Source organism: Schistocerca americana, chromosome 1, assembly GCF_021461395.2.
Source record: "Schistocerca americana isolate TAMUIC-IGC-003095 chromosome 1, iqSchAmer2.1, whole genome shotgun sequence".
NCBI lineage: Eukaryota > Metazoa > Arthropoda > Insecta > Orthoptera > Acrididae > Schistocerca > Schistocerca americana.
In genome coordinates, this window is record NC_060119.1 from 174,298,985 (window position 1) to 174,319,289 (window position 20,305).

The window sequence follows — 20,305 nt, forward strand, 5'->3', positions numbered from 1 at the left end:
TGAATCCTGCACTACACTTGAAAGTGACACAGATATACAACAGTCATTTTCAACAGAGCCAGTGGTTGGAAAATTCTACCAATTATTACTTTTTTTGTGGTAGGTTGGGTACAGCGTCAACTGCGATCTCGGTCTTACTGTGTTGGTATAAGCGTAAATTTTTTCTATCCTGCAATGACATCATTCCAATGACATCACTGGAGTGGCCCCTTCCGACAGTGGAAGTTCAAGGTAGCAGGCAATCATTGATTTCCCCGGCGATAGGTGTCTGCTCCTTCGAGAAGCTCTGTGTGAACATCTTCACCTTTGGAAAATCTCTTTCCCTGCCAGTTTTCTTTCAGCTTCCAGAAAAGGTTAGCTAGACATTGTCGATGGCCTTCCTTCGTGACCATCCACGTCGGTGCAGCAGCTGCCTGTGCATTCTCTGGTTTCTAATTAATGCTTACCATTGTCAATTTTAGAGGTGTGATTGCATTGTGCATATGCAACAAACCGTAACTGGGGCAAGAGCTTCCCCATCACTAGTTTTGGGTTAAGGTAGGAGCACTAACTCTGGTGAGATTCCTCAGACAAACCTGATCCCGTACCTTGAGATTGTTAGGTCGTCTCCCTTTATTATGAAGTCTCGATTCATGCCAATAGGTGGCTTGAATTGTTTTCCTGGCCCAACACCAGTTCTGTTAGGTAGAAAGTCATCAATAGACCATAAGTTCGGCAGAGGTGAATTCGGCTGAAAGGCAAATTTAAGGTCACCTCGAATGTCCTTATTGCCTCTTTTTTGGCAGTATTGAAACCAAACATTAACCACTCCAGTGTGTCGTCCCGCCGTGTATGGTCATGATTGTATAAGCAATTAATGTAGCATGAATGTTCTAGTTGACCCTTTCAGTCAGATATTTGTGGTGCTAGAGTGCCTCAACCCTAACGTAAAATAAAACTGTTTGAATACTTCAGACGCTAACACCATAGCATCATCCAACGCCAGAACCTTAGCCCTGATCCCCATAAAAAGTGGCTTTTTTCATTCCTTGCAGGCTCATCGTTTCAGACTCCCCATCGACCATTCGCATTTCACTACCGGCCCTCTGGCAGTTACCAAAAAAACTAATCCCTTCAGTTCACGAAATTCTTGGGATGTTGGGTAAACATTATCGACGATCTGTCCTGGGATTAATTGTTGGCAAACCTGTCTGTGAAAACTTTCAGTGGTTTCCCGTGACACTGCGGTCTTTGTCACCAGCTGAATAAGACTCCCTTTTACATGCGGATACAACATTTGCAGAATTTCAGTATCATGCAGCATAAACTCCTCTTTCTGCTCTTTGACCGACACCAAGTAATACGAGAACTGAACCGTATCACCAGTTGTGTCAACTGAACGCTTGTCCTTTCATAGTTCCCAATACCACATGTGGCAACCTCGAAAACTGTCGCACTGGCTTGCCCTGGGAACTTTCACCATCCTGTTCTGCGCTTACCACTTCCCTGTTACTCACAAGGGAACCTCCCCATCGCACCCCCCTCAGATTTAGTTATAAGTCGGCACAGTGGATAGGCCTTGAAAAACTGAACACAGATCAATCGAGAAAACAGGAAGAAGTTGTGTGGAACTATGAAAAAATAAGCAAAATATACAAACTGAGTAGTCCATGTGCAAGACAGGCAACATCAAGGGTAATGTGAGCTCAGGAGCGCCGTGGTCCCGTGGTTAGCGTGAGCAGCTACGGAACGAAAGGTCCTTGGTTCAAGTCTTACCTCGGGTGAAAGGTTTACTTTCTTTATTTTCGCAAAGTTATGATCTGTCCGTTCGTTCATTGACGTCTCTGTTCACTGTAATAAGTTTAGCGTCTGTGTTTTGCGACCGCATCGCACCGCAAAATTGCGATTAGTAGACGAAAAGACGTGCCTCTCCAATGGGAACCGAAAACATTTGATAGCAAGGTCATAGGTCAACCGATTCCTCCACAGGAAAACACGTCTGATATATTCTATACGACACTCGTGACGGCATGTGCGTCACATGACAGGAATACGTTGCCGACCCACCTAACTTGTACACTTGGCGAATGGGTAAAAAGATTCTTCTACCTTGCCCGATTTAGGATTTCTTGTGGATGTGATAATCACTCCCAAAAAAGTGATGAAAACAGAAGAGTTTGTCACATAAACTGAAAATAAAAGATTAAAGTTTTCACTCGAGGGAAGACTTGAACCAAGGATCTCTCGGTCCGCAGCTGCTCACGCTAACCACAGGACCACGGCGCTCCTTATCTCAAGCTGTCCTAGTTGTTGCCTATCTTGTGCATGGACTACTCAATTTGTATAATTTGCGCATTTTTTTATAGCTCCACACAACTTCTTCCTGTTCTCTCGATTGATATATGTTCAGTTTTTCAAGGCCTATCTACTGTGCCAACTTATAACTAAATCTGAGAGGGGGTGCGGTGGGGAGGTTCCCTTGTCAGTACCGACGCTGCCGACAACATACTGTTTTATGATAACTCCATGTGTGCCTTTACCTGGAAAAAATTATCATGTGGCATTCCTGACCGGTAGGCGCCATCCGGGAAAGTTCGGCTGCCGAGCGCAAGTCTTTTTTTAGTCGATGCCACATTGGACGATTTAGGTGCCGGTGATGAGGATGAAATGATAACGAGGACAAGACAACACCCAGTTCACGAGGAGAGAAAATCTCCAACCCGGCCGGGAATCGAACCCGGGTCCGCTGCGTGGGAGGCAAGCACGTTACCACTCGGCTAAGCAGGCGGACCCTTTGCCTGGACCACTTCACTACTCTCCCCTTACTTATACAGAATTTTCCAATTACTCAAATGGTTAACATATGCTATACCCTGGCCTCCAACCTCATCAGTTGGGACTGGGAAGGAACTTCCCCTTCCATAATTTAATAAAAGTCTCAGTCTCTTCCAAGGTTCACTGAACTGTTATTACGTCTTGTTGTCCCTGAGCAACTATCTAAACAGGCTCTCCCAGTACCTGAAGAAGCTGGTGCGTCAGCTTGGGCACCGTAGTTGCAGGGACCTGTTCATGAATGGCCTCTTTGCAGGACAGTTCCTCCTTACGGAGTCAATCTATCGCCAGAACATCTCTGACAGCCATACTGCAGCAGCAAAAAAGTGAACAGAAATAGTACCGAGCCTTATTCTACACAACAGCTACGCGTGTTCACAACACACAGCCAAGAGCTATCAGTTGGTGCTTAGGAAATGGCATTAGCAGCAACACCGACTGTGAGGTGGATGTGGCTAGAAGCTGTGGAAGTGTAAGGATACCCTTTATTAACAACACTGCTACTGAATACCATCACTAAACTTTAGAACGGAAAGTATCTGGTATGCCTTGCACAGAAGGTGACAGTAACAATTTGTTTGGAGAGCGAGTCTCATCGGCTGCTAAGTGGTTGAAAATTGTTAATTTGTACCATGACATTACAGAACCAGCCGGTAGACCCGCAATGATAGCTGCAAAAAACTTCCGCTATATGAGGCCTGTTTTACAGTGTGGTCACAGACATTCTAAACGACTAGCAAGGGAAATTTCAGGGTAGAATGTGCTGAGAAATAATTGTTAAGAAAAAATAGACACGTTGCGCTGTTTCCGAGATAATTAACATTGAAGTTAGCCAATCAGGCTGTTGCGCGCTCAAATTCAAGCGCCCCACATGATACATTTAGTGTCAGTTGTTACAGCTTAGATAATTGCGCTCTCTCGTTGTGTTTAGAAGACCAAGGAAGAACACGTTTGCCGACACTGTCTCTGGCGGGCCGCTTGAACTCGAGCGCAACGACCTGATTGGCTAGCTTGAGTGCTAACTAACACGGAAACCCCACAACATATACAATATTTTTCTAACAATTATTTCTCAGGACAACCTACCCTGCAACATCATTACAAGGTTGTCGGACGGTTCCGACCACCCTGTATATGCGTAAGCATTACAAAACACACTGTGTAACTTACCAATCGGCGATACTTGGGGGCGTGCTATTTTGAAATACTCTCGGTCGTGCAAACGTAGTACTGTCCTGCCATTTTGGTGAGGGGTGGACTTGTCCCTAGGCGATCAAGTTTAGAAATCTCACAAGCTTGAGAGAACTTGCAGTGCTGTTTGTGAAATCGAAAAGGATATCGTGATCCGAATCATTTCCCGTAGGAAGGGATTTGATTTGCACAATGCCTGTGAATGAACATCTTGGTCTCATGTTAAATTTCTCATGTCTCTAATTAAGGTTCAGGATAAGATTTTTCACGTGTGCACTTGAAATTACACTTATGATTGAGCACCTGAAAATCTACAGTCTAGACAGAATAAAATGTTTCTGTTTGCCTATTGTGTATAATCTGCACATGCATTTACGATGTGAAATGAATTGCTACCAGAATGCAGATTTTGCGTAGTAAGGGAGGATGGCTCTGCTAGCAGCTTCAACCTGTGCATTAAATGCTACCAGTGCAGTTTTCTTGACTACTAAACGGCGCAATGTCGCTGCGGGTCGATGATTTGATCTGCCTGCAAATGAGGCATCAATCATTTTAGGTAGCTTTTGGTAGCCGCCCCATTCCTCACATGGCAATGCCGAAATGGCTAGAGTTTATACTGCTCTCCAACTTTCTGCGATGGATTTCACGCAGTGCACAGCCGATTCTGTGCTGCTGTCGTTGATCCAGTAACTGCTGAATGACATTCAGGCTTCCCGAATGGAAGTTCACTTTATGAGCTTCGAGTGGTGCGCAACAACTCTGTCCCAGCACACCGCCGGTGTGGATGTCAGATCTCATAAGTATTTAGTCACCATTTTTTTAAAAGAGATCTCAACATCTATTTCCGCATAAAACTGGATACAGACACATGAAATAAATATGCGTGATATACTGAGGAGACAAAAGTCATGGGATAGCAATATGCACACATACAGATGGTGGTAGTATCGCGTGTACAAGGTATAAAAGGGCAATGCGCGGCGAAGGTGTCATTTGTCCTCAGGTGATTCACGTGTTAATGTTTCCGAAGATTGCGGTCGCACGACGGGAATTTACAGACTTTGAACGCTGAGTGATAGTTGGATCTTTACGCATGGGACGTCCCATATCGGAAATCGTTAGGCAATTCAGTATTCCGAGATCCACAGTGACAAGAATGTGCCTAGAATACCAAATTTCAGGCATTACCTCTCACCATGGACAACGCAGTGGCCGACGGCCTTCACTTAACGATTGAGAGCAGCGGCGTTTGTGTAAAGTTGTCAGTGCTAGCAGACAAGCAACACTGCGTGAAATAACCGCAGAAGTCAATGTGGGACGTACGGTGACCGTATCTGTTAGGACAGTGCGGCGAAATTTGGCGTTAATGGACTACGTCAGCAGACGACTGCCCCGAATGCCTTTCCTAACAGCACGACAATGACTCCAGCGCCTCTCCCGGACTCGTGACCAAATCAGTTGGGACGACCGGAAAAGCGTGGCCTGATCAGATGATTCCCGATTTCAGATGGTATGAGCTGATGGTAGGGTTCGAGAGTGGCGCAGATACCACGCTGTCAAGGTGCTGTGGAAGTTGGTGGTGGCTCCATAACGATGTGTAGTGTGTTTACTTGCATCACTGACGGGAAATAGTTATGTTCGTCTACTTACAGACCCTGTGCAGTCATTAACGCACTTCATGTTCCCAGTCAACGGTGGTCTTTTTATGGATCACAATGTGCCATGTCACCAGGCCATGATTGGTCACGATTGGTTTGAAGAACATCCTGGAAAATTCGAGAGAATGACTTGGCCACCCAGACTGCCCGACATGAAACGAATCGAACATTTACAGGACGTTACAGACAGTTGTCTAAGTCCAACATGCAGCAGCACCTCTGGAACAGTATGGTCAGAAAGTTGATCAAGACTGCCATCAACTAGGGATTCTTCTGCAGAAATCAACAAATCGTTTCTCATGAGTCGTCCTCACTGATGTCTAGATCCACTTCAGATGAAGTTCCCCTCCCAGGAAGTCAAAGTGAGTGTCAATCTGTATCCAGCCCCCCAACACGATCTGGTTAGCGACCAGATCCTGATATATTTTCTTCACCCCCAATTTAGTTGCTATGCCTCACGGCATATATTATACATGATAAGACTCAATTACAGTCGTACCTTGTAGGATGCTTCCAATTTGAAGAAAGACACACTGCAAAAAATATTTCAAGTCAGTTAAAGGATGTTATCACTTCATATAATTTTAAAATTACTGTCATAATAACGGACAAGGCTTCAAAGATGAGATCAGCTGCCATGTTTTCGAATCTTCTGTCCCATGCTTTGTAAATACTTTAAACTTCACTGGGCAACACATCCAAGTCAACATAGAAAACTGTTGACAAGGTCAAATGGTTTTCAGAGTCGATTTACCTTAAGCAAAGTTGCTGAAGTCCAAGAAATTTAGAAAGAAAATCCAATCGCCATAAAGGGTGAGAAATCAATCTGAGAGAACTTCAATGATATCACCAGTCAGCTCCAAGGAAGTCATGCTGCAGTGATGACCAAACTAGACAAATATTTGACAACTCGTATTTGCCTAGAAATTGACAGGTGATAGCAGGACACTGGGCTGCTGGAATAGAATGTCCAAATCCATATGAGAATACACTATAACGCAAGATTCAACCAACCATTCCGAAAATGTGAACTTTAAGCAGAATACAATTAAAAAATATATTTCATAAAAATTACTGCGGAGAAAACCTTTTAGGCAGCAGGTTAAGTTATCAAACCTCTGGCCGGATGGGCCCAGAACAGTGGTTCCCAACTTGGAGATAATTACCCACTGAGGGGCAAAACGAAATTTTCTGGAGGGTAAGAACACGAAATGTTAAATTACTGTTCAGTCCGGTAACTAAATTGCTTCAAAAAATCAATTTCACTACCTCATTAGACTAATAACTTTAAGAATGGTTGCTAATTCTAAAAGTGTCAAAAATGAGCATTGACGCATGACGGTACCTGGCAGAGGCCACAAAGAATATATTAACAGACATTATTGGAACTTGGCGCGCAGTAGGCGATCACAACTAGCTGCTGCAGGCTACTTGGCTGTATTGTTGCGGCAGTTCATTATTTACTCCGCCGAGTTTCGTAGTTACCCTCTAGCTCATTTTGCTTCTCTCGTTAGTCACTTGTTAGCTCGCCAACCAAGTCGACGGATGCAAAGTGAGTGCCTCCGATTTCACTACCTTCTCAACGTATTTCGTATTGAGACGACAAACAGAGGACTGAAGTTCTTCCTATTCAAGCGCTTATTGTTGGGTAAGAAATTCCTAATTAACAACACTGCTTTTCGTTTACTACTGGACATAAAAAGTTGAGCCGATAAGATATAAGTAGGTTTATAAGTTTCTTTTTTATCTGTAGTTGTTGCCACTGAACAATAATCATAAAAAGATTACTACAATCTAAAAATTATTTAACAATAAGGACAGAGACACAGCTGTATTATCTCAGACGTGGGCATGGTCGTGATTAGAAGCTTGTGAGTTGAGGAAATCTAGAGGGAGAAAAATCCTCATGTAAGTCTGTGAGACTTACTCTAACAATATTCCAATTACGATGAAAAGAGATAGCATTCACTATCACCATAGTGTGGTGAATGGCTTCGCTTGTGACAAAGGCTACAACAAATTTAACACCTGGTCATGCTTCGAAAGAAAACGCACGCTTTGCGCTACATACGGCTGTGTGCCCTTCCCATTTTATCACAACGCTTGTGTTCGCAAAGCTGTCTGCTGAAAACGCCTGACCTAGGCATGTATAAAAAAGGTGACAGTACCGCTCCTCTAAAATTCAGTGCGCAATGATTCATTGTTCAAACTCACTGTCATAATTCTTTGTGGCAGACATTTTCGTCTTGCCACGCAAAGAATCGTGTGCCCATCTACGTAGATTTAATTCAAAATTGGTTCAATGGCTCTAAGCACTATAGGACTTAACATCTGAGGTCATCAGTCCCCTAGACTTAGAACTACTTAAACCTAACTAACCTCAGGACATCACACACATCCAAGCCCGAGGCAGGATTCGAACCTGTGACCGTAGCAACAGCGTGGTTCCGGAATGAAGCCCCTAGAACCGCTGGGCCACACCGGCCGGCATTTGATTCAAGGAAAGCTTAAAGCTGCAAGTTGCGTCGTCTGCTGCGCCGCTAAAAAAAGTTCTTCGTGTAAAGGAGCGAAAGCTACAATAATCGGTGAAGTAGTTTTCTTTCGGAAAATGGTTTGCTTTTTGCATAAAAAATTAAAAATGACAGATTTTGGATTCGCATGTTTTTTCGCTATGCGGTCGTTGTGAAACTATTCGGTAAAAATGTTTGATTCTTTTGCATCTTAATCCGATATCGCAGTCTGATGATGACGATTCTTCGAAGTTGAGTAACTCACTTCCTGTTGTCCGAAAAATATGCGGTGAATTATGAGTGAGAAGTGCGACTGCTGATCGGTGGGAGACAGAAATTAGAAGTCTGAAAATGCTGTCTTTTTTCCCAGATCCGTCTCCCAACCATCTCTACAAGCCTTTCGAAAACGTTTTTAGTCATCAGCACTCCACCTCCATTTTTATGTAACTAGAAGGTTGTACCCATGTGCGTTTCTTATTTGAAGCACCTCATGCATCCACCAACTTTTTAAGCAATGTTGCTACTTTTCGGTTGTTGCACTTGTAAATCATATACTGCTGCAAACGAAAGTAGCTACCATATCGAAATAATTTTTTATGTTCATAATAGACCAATAACTATTTCTCGTCAGTGGAGATTCGTATGCCAGTCTTACGCATAATTTTAAAGTGTCCTGCAAAAGTAATCTGAATACGTTAAGGTCCATCTACATTAAGTACTTCGCGTTGAACACGTCCCGCATGTTGCCGGTACTTCAAACGAATGTGTGTGTTCACGTTCATTCAGTCCGGGTGGGTCTGCGCCCCGTCGTGTATAGTGGTTCTAGCTGAGTCCCGCAACTGGAGCAAATTAAGACTGCAAGTGCCGCATTTATTGTGCTGTACCGTAATCTGAAAAACAGCTGCTGGTTGTGGTTAACACCGGTGTTAAAAGGTAGGGTAACGTACGGTGGAAATGTTTTCTTTGAACTTGCTCGGATCAAGGGCGAGAAGGGGGGGGGGGGGGGAGGCAGCAAATCGGGTATCTGCCCCGGGCGGCAATTTCAGGGGGCACCAAATTCATTTCAATCAACAACAAAAAAAAGACCTTGTTTCACAAAGTGTCTCAGCATCCAGAGCTCGTTGGCCTATCGGTTATTCTTATGATTTTGAAATTCATCCAGTTAGTTTTTGAACACATTCTAAGTTGATTTCTGAGAGAATCGTAAGTTGACTTTCTAATGCGCGCATAGTGTACGTGATGTCACTGCCAGGGGAATCCCGGTCGCATCTAGAAATGAAAAGACTTCCCCGCTGACGAAAGTGGACGGGGCTATACGAGCTGAGCCGAGTAAACCCGAACGGATGACTGCCAATCGCTGTTTATTTATGTGGTTGACTGGGTGTGTGAATGATTAGCGTTGTCATAATTATTAGTGAAATCCAGAGATTCAGACTACCATAGTGGAAATAAAACGACTAACAGGAATAACAGCTCAGAAAGATTACATATTATCTTCTCGGTTTATCCAAGAAAATGAAATTTTGACAGAAATTTTTTTCCCCAGATCGGTACACTAACGGTTGTTCACTCTCCAGTAAGCAGCCGCTTTAAGTTCTATTCTAGGAATAGCGCGGAAAACGCATTGTACGAATACGTAATAACGCTTGACCGGAGAATAAATACGGGATAACTCAACCTGTGTGTTAACCAGAGAATAAGTTTTGACAATGACAGAAATAGTTGCAGGATTAGTGAAGACAAGATTGATTGTTAGAACGAGGAAGGAGAAGAAACGAGAGCATCACACAACTTATATGGAAGAATATGATGATCCCAAATTTATATAAAAATTTCATACTACTACTTTCCGATCTCATGCTTGAGAAACTGGAGCGTATGAATGAGGTTTGAAACTATTTCCAAACTTAAAACTTTTTGCTTGTAGTAGACCTAATAGGCATTTGATATTGGTACTTCGTGAGTTATGTTCTGTCATGTTTTTATGTAAAAATGACCATTTGTGCCAGAACAGTCTCATTTATTTGGCTTGTGGTACAATTGCTGCAGTATTAGAATGGCCTGTTTCGTTTTATCTAGCAGACAGTGACAATACAGACCATCGAATTGAGAAACTACACGTCTTGCGTAGTAATCGTATTAACAACGTTTTCAGTATTAGAAAACATTTCGATTTTTCATGGAGCAAAATGTTTGACGAACTTTGGTAAGGTAATAGATTCTTTCGCAGAAAGAAAAGCAAGCCTTGTAAAACTGTAGCAATTAGAGAGGAAAAAAATTGCTGGGACCTAAGGATTGGAGAAATGTGTACTGTCTTGCTAGCCTCTTGTCGTTATTGGTTTTATGTTTACTATATTTAATTTTATGTCATACAAAAGAGAAAGTTATTAGCTAATAGGCAATAAAGCGTTAAGATTTTCTCAAGAATTCTTATACTCCCAGTTACCGAGCCCCGTATCAACAATATTTCCTAATCGGGGCAAAAAGTTGATGGAGGCGCCCTGCCACTCCTCCCGCCCAATCCCTAGGTCCCAGCAGTTTTTTTTTTCTCTCTCTCTCTCTCTCTAATTTTGCTACAACTTTACACGGCGTGCTTTCCTTCCTGCGACAGAATCAATTACCCGATCCATTAAAAATACAAATGTCGTTATCTAATAATGAAAAACCTGTTAATACGAATGGTACCTAAGACTGGTGTGGATTCTCGATTTCATTACGTCTATTTTTATCACTGTTGCCTTTCTAACATTGCAGCAGTTGTAACTCATGCCAAATAAGCGAGACCGTCTTGGCACACATGGTCATTTTTACGTAAATAACACGACAGAACATGATTCATGAAGAACCAGTATAAAATGCCTATTAGAACTATTACAAGCAAAAAGTTTTAAGTTAGGAAATAGTTTCACATTTCATTCATACGCTCCAGTTTCTCAGGCATGAGGTCTAAAAGTAGCAGTACGAAATTTTTAAATAAATTTGGGATCGTCATATTCTTCCATATAATGTGTGTGATGTCCCCGTTTCTTGTACTTCCTCGTACTAACAAACGATCTTGTCTTCACTAATTCTGTAACTATTTCTACCATTTTCGAAACTTATTCCCTTGTTAACTCCACTAATCCTGACAGAACCACAGGTTGACTTATCCCGTATTTATTCTCCGGTCAGGCGTTATTACGTATTCGTACAATGCATTTTCCGCGCTATTCCGAGAATAGGAATTATAGCGGCCGCTAACCTGGGAGCGTGAAACTGGTAGTGTAGTGATCTGGAAAAAAATTCTGTCAAGATTTAATTTTCTTGGAATCACCGAGAAGATAATATGTAATCTTTCTGAGCTGTTATCCCTGTCGATCGTTTATTTCCACTCTGGTAGTCTGGATCTAGGGATTTCGCTAATAATTATGACAACGCTGATCATTCGCACACCCAGTCAACCTCATAAATAAACAGGGACTAGCAGTCATCCGTTCGGGTTTACTCGGCTCAGCTCGTATAGCCCCGTCCTCTTTCATCAGCGGGAAAAGTTTTTTTTTTATTTCTGGATGCGACCGGGATTCCTCTGGCAGTGACATCAAATACACCATGCACGCATTCAAAAGTCAACCTACGACTCGCGCAGAAATCAACTTAGAATATGTTCGAAAACCAGCTGGGTGTGTTTCAAAATCATAAGAATAACCGATAGACCAACGAGCGCTGGATGTTGAGGTACTTTATGAAACAAGGTTTTTTTTTTTTTTTTCTTTATGAATATGAATTTGGTGCCCCATGAAATTGCTGCCGGGGCAGATAACCAGTTTGCCCCACCCCACCTCCTAGATTCGGGTCAGTGGTCACAATTAATCCCATCCAGTATAAATTTTGAGTTTTTTTTTTTTTTTTTTTTTTTTTTTTTTTTTTTTAAAAAAAAGGGGGTAGGGTTTCAAACCGGCCAACTGGTAGCAGGAGCAGTCTCACAATACATTTTAATTTCCAGTGTCCTAAATGTAGGTTCGAGGGCTTCCATTACAAAATATACACGTTTGAATTCCACAGAGCGAAATACAGTGACGTGTGATAGAAGAATCCTACGTGAAGAGGTGTGGCACTGCACTTTTGCACACTTAAGACCGAGTAACATGTCTTACATTTCCTCGAACATGTATGTTCTGTATATGAAACTCTTCAGAATGATGTGTTACAAAATGAACATTTTTTGAAAAATCGATCTATTTTTATATTTTTGCCACCCTGTCTATTTTTGAAAAATCGATTTATTTTTAAATTTTTGCCATCCTGTCTCAAATGCTTGAGGGGGGAGGAGGGGTGCGCCACTATCAAATTTTTGCCCTGATTCAGAAGTATCATAGATCCAGGGCTGACTACTTGTTGACAAAGTTGAACAGTTTGAAATTTTTTATTGAATGTCATTTAAGGACTTAACATCTGTTGTATATGAAAATCGAATAATGCACACAGATTACATAACTGCAATATCAAGCAAACTTTCTGGCAACGGCAGAATCCTTTATGAGTTTCATGTATCATTCAATATATCAGCAGTTGTCACTGAAGTAAGTTTATTGTTCTTCACTTCATCGGTTTCGCATATGTTGCCCAGTCATCAATTAGTTTAGTTTTTTATGTGATATTTACTATCCTTAGAATCCCACAATTCCCAGTTTTCTCTACGAGGAGCTCTAAGTTGTTTAGTTTCTTTGTGGTAACGCTCCATACTCAGTGAGAACCAACTGGCGCAATGTGAATATAAACACTCACTGGGTCATTGCACATGCGAATATTAAGTCATTTATGCAAAATGTGATACGCTGCAACTTGTCAGATAGCACACTGCATGGCGGCACTGTACTATATTCACTTGTCAATTGTTTCTGTCTCACGTCAGCACTGGCAACCTTCAGCAACGCTGAGTATGAGAATCCCATTTCGGTTAGAATTCAAAATGCCTGGGAAATAGTCCTGCAAGCACCGGATCCAATATGCAGTGACATGAACTCAATGAGTTGCCGTCCGGAAGCAGCCTTGGCGACAGTGAGTAGCAGTTCTGCGTCTCACAATCAGAGCGTACTGGGCTTTAGACTTTCTCAGACGTCAACTTGGTGCTGATACTCTGGTCAGATCTTCTCTTTCCTTTACCAGCTAATCGAGGGAGCTCCATGGTAAACTACAAATCTAAAAGCCTCGGGTTGGATCCCTGCTCAACCCTAGTAGTTTTATCTCTCACATAGTACTTCTTTCCCCTCTGGCATAGTTTGCTGGTGTGAAAAATGCCGAGTTATACTATGGTTCAGGATCTATGTTAGACAGTAGTTCCCTCCATAACAGGCTTGGTAAGTCAGTTGTAAAGTTGGAAGAAGGCAAGGTCATACCACCCCCAACAGGACCACATGTACTAAAACACTGTGGTGTTGAAAACAGTCTTTGGATTGATGAAGCTTTGCTTTACTTACATAGAGCAATATTAACATTCGTGTTAAGCTTACAATGAACAATAAAGCAAAAGTAATGCTGACACCCATGTTAAACTTACAATGAACAAAGTATAGCAACAGTATATTGATGATTCTGAGATTATGTCCAACTGCAGTTGAATTAATGCCAGGAGCAGTACGTAAATATTTATACACATCAGGCTACTAAAGGTGCTTTGTAATAACGTGTGGCACGACATTTATGGCAAAACATAAATTATTTCAGTTGCAAATAGTCATAAACCAGAACTCATCAGTATCAGTTGCATTATGTTTTCTAACATTTCCGTGACCCTTTTTCCCTAAAACGCATTATGGTGTGCTTCTTTCTCAAGTGTCCACACTTCAGACAACTTTAAATGAAAGCCCCAGTGTGCTCTGTGCAGTGAAGTGCTAACAGCAGAGATTATGAGAACCAGCAAATTAAAAGATCATTTTGAAAGAAGTCATGCAGAGTTCACTGAAAAGCCATTGAATTCTTCAAAACAAAGAAGTTGCACTCACAAGTTTACATATGGGTTCGGCTCAGTCGATAGAAGCTGGTCTTAAAGCTCCATACCAAATCGCTCTTCAAATTGCTGAAAAGGAGAAACCTCATACAATAGGAGACAATCTCATCAAGCCTTGCTTTCTAGATGTAGTGATGTTAGTTCTACGAGAGCAACATGTAGGAAAGGTAAACAACATCTCTCTTTCTAACAACGCGATGAGAAGCCATGAGTTTGGATATTTTGAATACAATACTCAATGAAATAAGATCAAGTAGTTTTTTTGCACAGCAGTTAGATGTACTGAGTGATGTTGCATTTTGTTTCCAGCTGCTATGTTCGATACATAAAAGAAGATGACCTGAAAGAAGAATATTTTTGCTCAGAACCACTGGACACTACTACACGTGGTGAGGATGTTCTTCGATCAGTAAAGGATTTTGCTGAAGGAAATATGTTGCAATGGTCGAAGTTGGTGGTTGAATGTACAGACAGAGAACCTTCCATGTTGGGCATTTGCTCTGGATTCCACAGACTGTTGAAAGAAGTTCCTCCAAATGCAAAATTCAGCCACTGCATTATATATTGTTATGTTTTGGCAGTGAAAACACTTCCACCTGATGTGCTGAACATACTCGCCCAGCTAGTGAAGATTGTAAGCCATATCCGCGGAAGAGTTCTTGTTGGACCAAAATTTAATGTGCTCTTGCTCCACACAGAAGTTTGATGGTTGTCATGTGGCAAGGTGTTGCATAAAGTACTTGCGCTCTGACCCCAAATTGCTTTGTTTCTAGAAAAGGTGAGGACAGAGAAGGAGAAAGACTCATATGCCAAAATAACAGATAATATACTTATTTCCAATCTTTAAACTGCTGCACAGGAAAGTGAAAATTAATTGAACCACTGCACCGTCTTTCTTATGTAACCACATCCAACTGCTTAAGCATATGTAGCACTATAAGAGCGACAGAATTCAGAGTCTGCTGAACCAGAACAGTAAAACAGTGCAATAACAGCATGGCACAGTTTATAAAAAGAAATGGGCCAATAACAACTTAATTGTTTGGCACACAGTACTTATAGTAACAAACTTCTCACCCACAAGAAAAAGTGCAGTCAGCAGCAGCAGCAGGAGCAGCGAGAAGGCCAAAGACATCGTGCGATTCATAGGACAGGACACAGTAACGTGCAGGCGTAAACTGCCCACGCACAGCAACAGCTTCCACTATGGGCACTGCTAACCCCAGTTCTGCTATGCCAAGGAGGCCTCATGACATGAAGTCCCATCTACTGTACCGCCGCCCCACGTCGCATCAAGCCAACAGCAACTCCTCCTTGCTCTAGCATGGGCTACCCACCCAGACCAAAACCGCCCAACCACTTTTCACACAGGCGTACTGCCCTTTCCTGATCATCCCTGTAACTCTCTCTCCAACTTTGGTGCAAATCAACCGACTTAATGACCATCCTAGCCCACTCCGTTAAATCTTTATGCAACCAATCATGGCACAGCATAGGCAAGCGAAATGGAAGAGCCGATATACAACCAGCATCAAAGATAAAGAATAGGTGCTATGGCTCAGAAACAATGATCCTTTAAATTCGTGGGAATCCAGAAAATTGCTCTGCCCAACATTTTGCCAGCTACTTCTGAAAATATTGTGTATTCTAGCTATGTTGGTGCCCTGTAGGTGTATCTTTTCAAGACCAGAAAAAATATACAATAAAGAAAGAAAACAATTCACCTGGAGTAAAATGTGTAAAATTTTATTTCTAAGTCATAACACTGACTAGATTTTTCCTCTTAGACAGATGCAGGGTGGAAATTATTTAAACCAACAAACTCTGGGAGGTTACACGGGACACCACAATAAATATTATTCTCTAGTGTCATATTTCCCTGTGAGGATTTTTTAAACCAAAATTAATTAATCCAACAAACTATGGGAGGTTGCATGGAACAATGAAAACACTTTTTCTAATGTGTTTTACTATAAGGACAAAAAGTATCACTAACAAGTTTTAATTCTTTATTATGATGAGACAACAATGTTAACACAACACGATTACTAAATTTACAGTAAGCTTCAAAAATGCCCCCACTGACCTGTATACAGAGGTTACACTCTTGAGTCATGTTCCATCTAACATGATCAAAGTCCGCAGGAGTGTCAATTCCTAGTGCTGCTGCTGCTGCTGTTAGGACAACCAGACCCTCTGATTCAACAGGGATTGTAAATAAGGCTGCATATCTCTCGTCACACAAAACAAGTCCAGAGGAGTCAAAGCAGGGAATTGAGTAGGCTGACCACAAACATTTTTTTTAACTTTACTGCCCGATTATACAACATACCAGGCTCCAACATTAGTGTTAGTTCTGTTTACTACTGCCCATTGCAACAACATTTAAATGCAAATGTATGGCTTGGATTACCTATGGGACCTCATCCAGAGTTTGATAGCAATGAAATACAAGACTACACTGTTCATAGTCAGCACTCTACTTTAAGCATGCACACTGGGTCCAGATGCTGTCACGGCTATCAGGTGGTGAATGTTGATGTGTACTGGAGCCAACAATGACTAACACAGAATCAGCTTTTGTCATCCAGCACAAGAGCTGCCTACTCTTGACATTCCATTCCAAGCTCTTAGGGCACCCAGAAACTGTACTTCCATGGTTTCAGACATTTCTTGCAACAACCCAATAAGCTGTGAGCAAGCTTTCACCCTAACATCATTTATAGAAGCACCCCTTCTTATGTAACTAAGGCAGTGGTGCTGTACATTTTCTGGGACTAGATTGTGAGATGGTTTTAATTTTTGTGGCGTGTTGATCCTTGCAATAATTCTTGTTCATTGGAAATTATTTCATGCCAATCCTAGAGTTCATTTGCATTTTGTTTCTCATCAACTTTCTATACCAAATGAAGGTTTTTACCACTTAGTTGTTCAAAACGATTTTTAAAGATGATTTTGCAGTACTGTAGAATCTTTCTTTGTAATAGTAGGAAGTAATTTGGCTACTTTATTTGAGAAATCTAAAGAGAGCAGAGTATATGGGCATTGCCCATGGCATCTAATGTGGGACACTGTGGATACTGTCAGTGGCTTCATAGTAGTCAACGTCTATGTAAAAAAGTCTATATTTGTCAGTTATCACTTCAGCAATGGACCAGTGTACACACAGTACACACAGTATATACAGCTATGTAAGTTTCTGTGTTCCAACAACACAACAACAGTAGAAACGTTCGATTAAAAAATAAATAAATAAAAAATCCAAAACTCTATCACTAATGAGTCTACTAATGTCCACCTCTTATTATTAAATAAGAAAGTTCAGAGTGGAGAGTCTCTCCCATCAACAACAGATCTGGGTGTCCAATGACTGTTTCCCACCTCAGTGCAAGGTAGAAGTGAGTGTACATAAGACATTATGACCACGTGAAAGATAACACAATGGCAGACAGTCATGTAAACTCAAGTCTCCTTCTTCACAGCTGCACCTGATCTTTTTCTGTTGATATCTCAGATTGAGTGTGAAACAACAGTCCCAGTACCACAGTCAACCAACACTTCCTAATAATTAAGTCTTATCATATGCTAAAAGTGTGACAATATTTCTAACTAAAGTAAGTAAAAGAAGAAATTGTACAGAAAAAGTATAAATAGTGTGGTGTCACCGCCAGACACCACACTTGCTAGGTGGTAGCTTTAAATCGGCCGCGGTCCATTAGTACATGACGGACCCGCGTGTCGCCACTTTCAGTGATAGCAGACCGAGCGCCACCACACGGCAGGTCTAGAGAGACGTACTAGCACTCGCCCCAGTTGTACGGACGACGTAGCTAGCAATGCACACTGACGAAGCCTCGCTCATTTGCAGAGCAGATAGTTAGAATAGCCTTCAGCTAAGTCAATGGCTACGACCTAGCAAGGCGCCATTAGTAACATTGCATGTATCTACAGAGTCTCGCATGTCTCATCAAGAACGATGTACCACAATGATGGATTAAAGTTAAGTATTCCAGCTGCTACGTACTTTTCTTTATAGCATTCATTACGTATCCTGTTGCAGACCTATCTCTATTCTGCGTGAGCTTAGCGCGTGCCTTCCGGCTACTTCTGTGGCGTGGCTGTCTTGCTACGCCACAACAAATAGTGTGTTACAAAAGCAGTCACAAGTACTACTACTACTACATAAATGACATATGATGTAAATGATGATTTTTCAAGTTTTATTAAATATTTACTTTGTCAGTAAGCAATTCCTTAAAAAAATTATTTTTGGTAATCCCCTACAGTGTTGTGTTACTTGAACAAATCGTAACAAGGTTTAAAGATGTAAATACCAGCTATGTAAGAATACATTTTTGCAACATGTTCCACCAGTTTGTGAGGCTTCGCAGCTTCAATTAAAAATGTCTCTTCACAAATGACACACATGGGTACAAAGGATGGGTTTCTATATTTCAAGTTTTCATAGACTATTTGCTACTACCTCTTCTCAACCATTGTGAGAAAATATCATTCTGAAATGTTTTGTTACAGACTACACGCCATACTTCTCTGCCTGCTCCATCAAATATGAGTAGAAGCACAATGGTATAATAAATACCTATTCAGCTGCATCATTATCAATACTGAAGATCCTTGCTGCTGGAAAGATGGTCTCTTCCACGCTTGTGTGCTCTATGCACATACACTGACTCCAAGACGATCTGCTGAGGTGAAGTACCACTTCTAGAAAATTATATTTAGGGAAATTTTTGTTGTTGTACGTTTTTTCATATTACTTATTAAACAAACATCTGAGACATAGTTTCAATCAATTATGCCAATTTCTGCTATCATGTCTAATCATACACTAATGTAATTGTATTAATATTTGTAAATTTTGTTTGCAAGTGGCCAAAGGCTCATACAAAGCATCCACACACACACACACACACACACACACACACACACACACACACCTCCTTCTATCTGCCTGACTACCTTTTTAATTCATCTCCCCCTCAGTAAGAGAAATGCCATATTGAGAACCACTTCTAATGAATAAATTTCATATGTGCTTCAGTTCACAACAAATACTGTCTTCTGAACTGGGGGTTAGTGGAACACACAACCACTGACTTCAAACTCACCAAAACCTCCATTACACCACAAAAAACCTAATTAGCAGGTTTCATTAGGCCAATGACAGTAACATGGGTGTTTACGTTTGCTGAGAGGGTTCAGCTCATGAACATGGGCAACGATCTCCGTATATATCCATGTGACATTTTCAAATTTCTGCAACAGCCTGCATAACACCAACTCATATTGACTCATCTTAAGACAGAGTGGTTGTGTTGACTGAACCAAGTGCTTTGTCATTCTGAATGGAGAACCTATAGTGGCAAATACGGTAAAACCTAACTGAATAGCATTATTGCAATGCTCAGTTATACATGTTCCCAAAGCATTGGTTATTTTGTAGAAGAGGCTAAATACCTTAGCTAAATGTAATAACTGCAAGTATTTCCATTGAAGCAAGCAAATCTTAGCATGGTGTCAAGTTCCCTATAAAACATCCTTCCTTAGAATACTCGAGTCGCTTAGTCAGAGACAAAATCCCTAACACTAACTTATGGTGATGTAAAACCTATTTACAGAAATTGACAGCAAGATATGAAAATAAACAATTTTAAAAGAGGATATGCTCTGTTGTAACGAACATTATTGCCTGTAGGTAAACTGGAATGGAAAATAATAAAATCTTTATCTGTCAGCATCACTTCAACACTGGATCAGTGTACTAATAGTATACACAGTATATGCAATAATCAAAATAAATTGACCATTTCCTCTTTAGTTTGCAAGAAATACCAGAAAAATGGTTGTCCGAACAAGAAGGTTTGTGTATCCAACTTCAGAAGTGGAACACTATGTAACCAATAAGTCATTCCAGACAGTGTCAGTGCAGTCTTCAAACTTCTCATATTCTCTACAACGTAAGCAACTACTTTCCCTTCAATATTACCAGACAATTGGAATTCTCTTGTCAGCTATTTCAAAACTTTACAAACTTATTCATATAGACAAATACTGAAGCATTATGGATATTTTCTGGAAGCAATTTTTAGGTTTTCCTTCCTTCCAACATGCAAATGAATGAATGACTG

General features: G+C 41.2%; 1 protein-coding gene across 1 annotated transcript in view; it reads right to left on the bottom strand.

Annotated features, from left to right (window-relative positions):
- Window positions 1-19,078: 19,078 nt before the first annotated feature.
- LOC124605249 (cytoplasmic phosphatidylinositol transfer protein 1) overlaps window positions 19,079-20,305 on the bottom strand; it is an 85,658-nt gene continuing 84,431 nt past the window's right edge. The window contains exon 9 of the transcript XR_006978693.1: window positions 19,079-19,114. The gene's annotated coding sequence lies outside the window, so the exon portion shown is untranslated. The remainder of the gene's footprint in view (window positions 19,115-20,305) is intronic.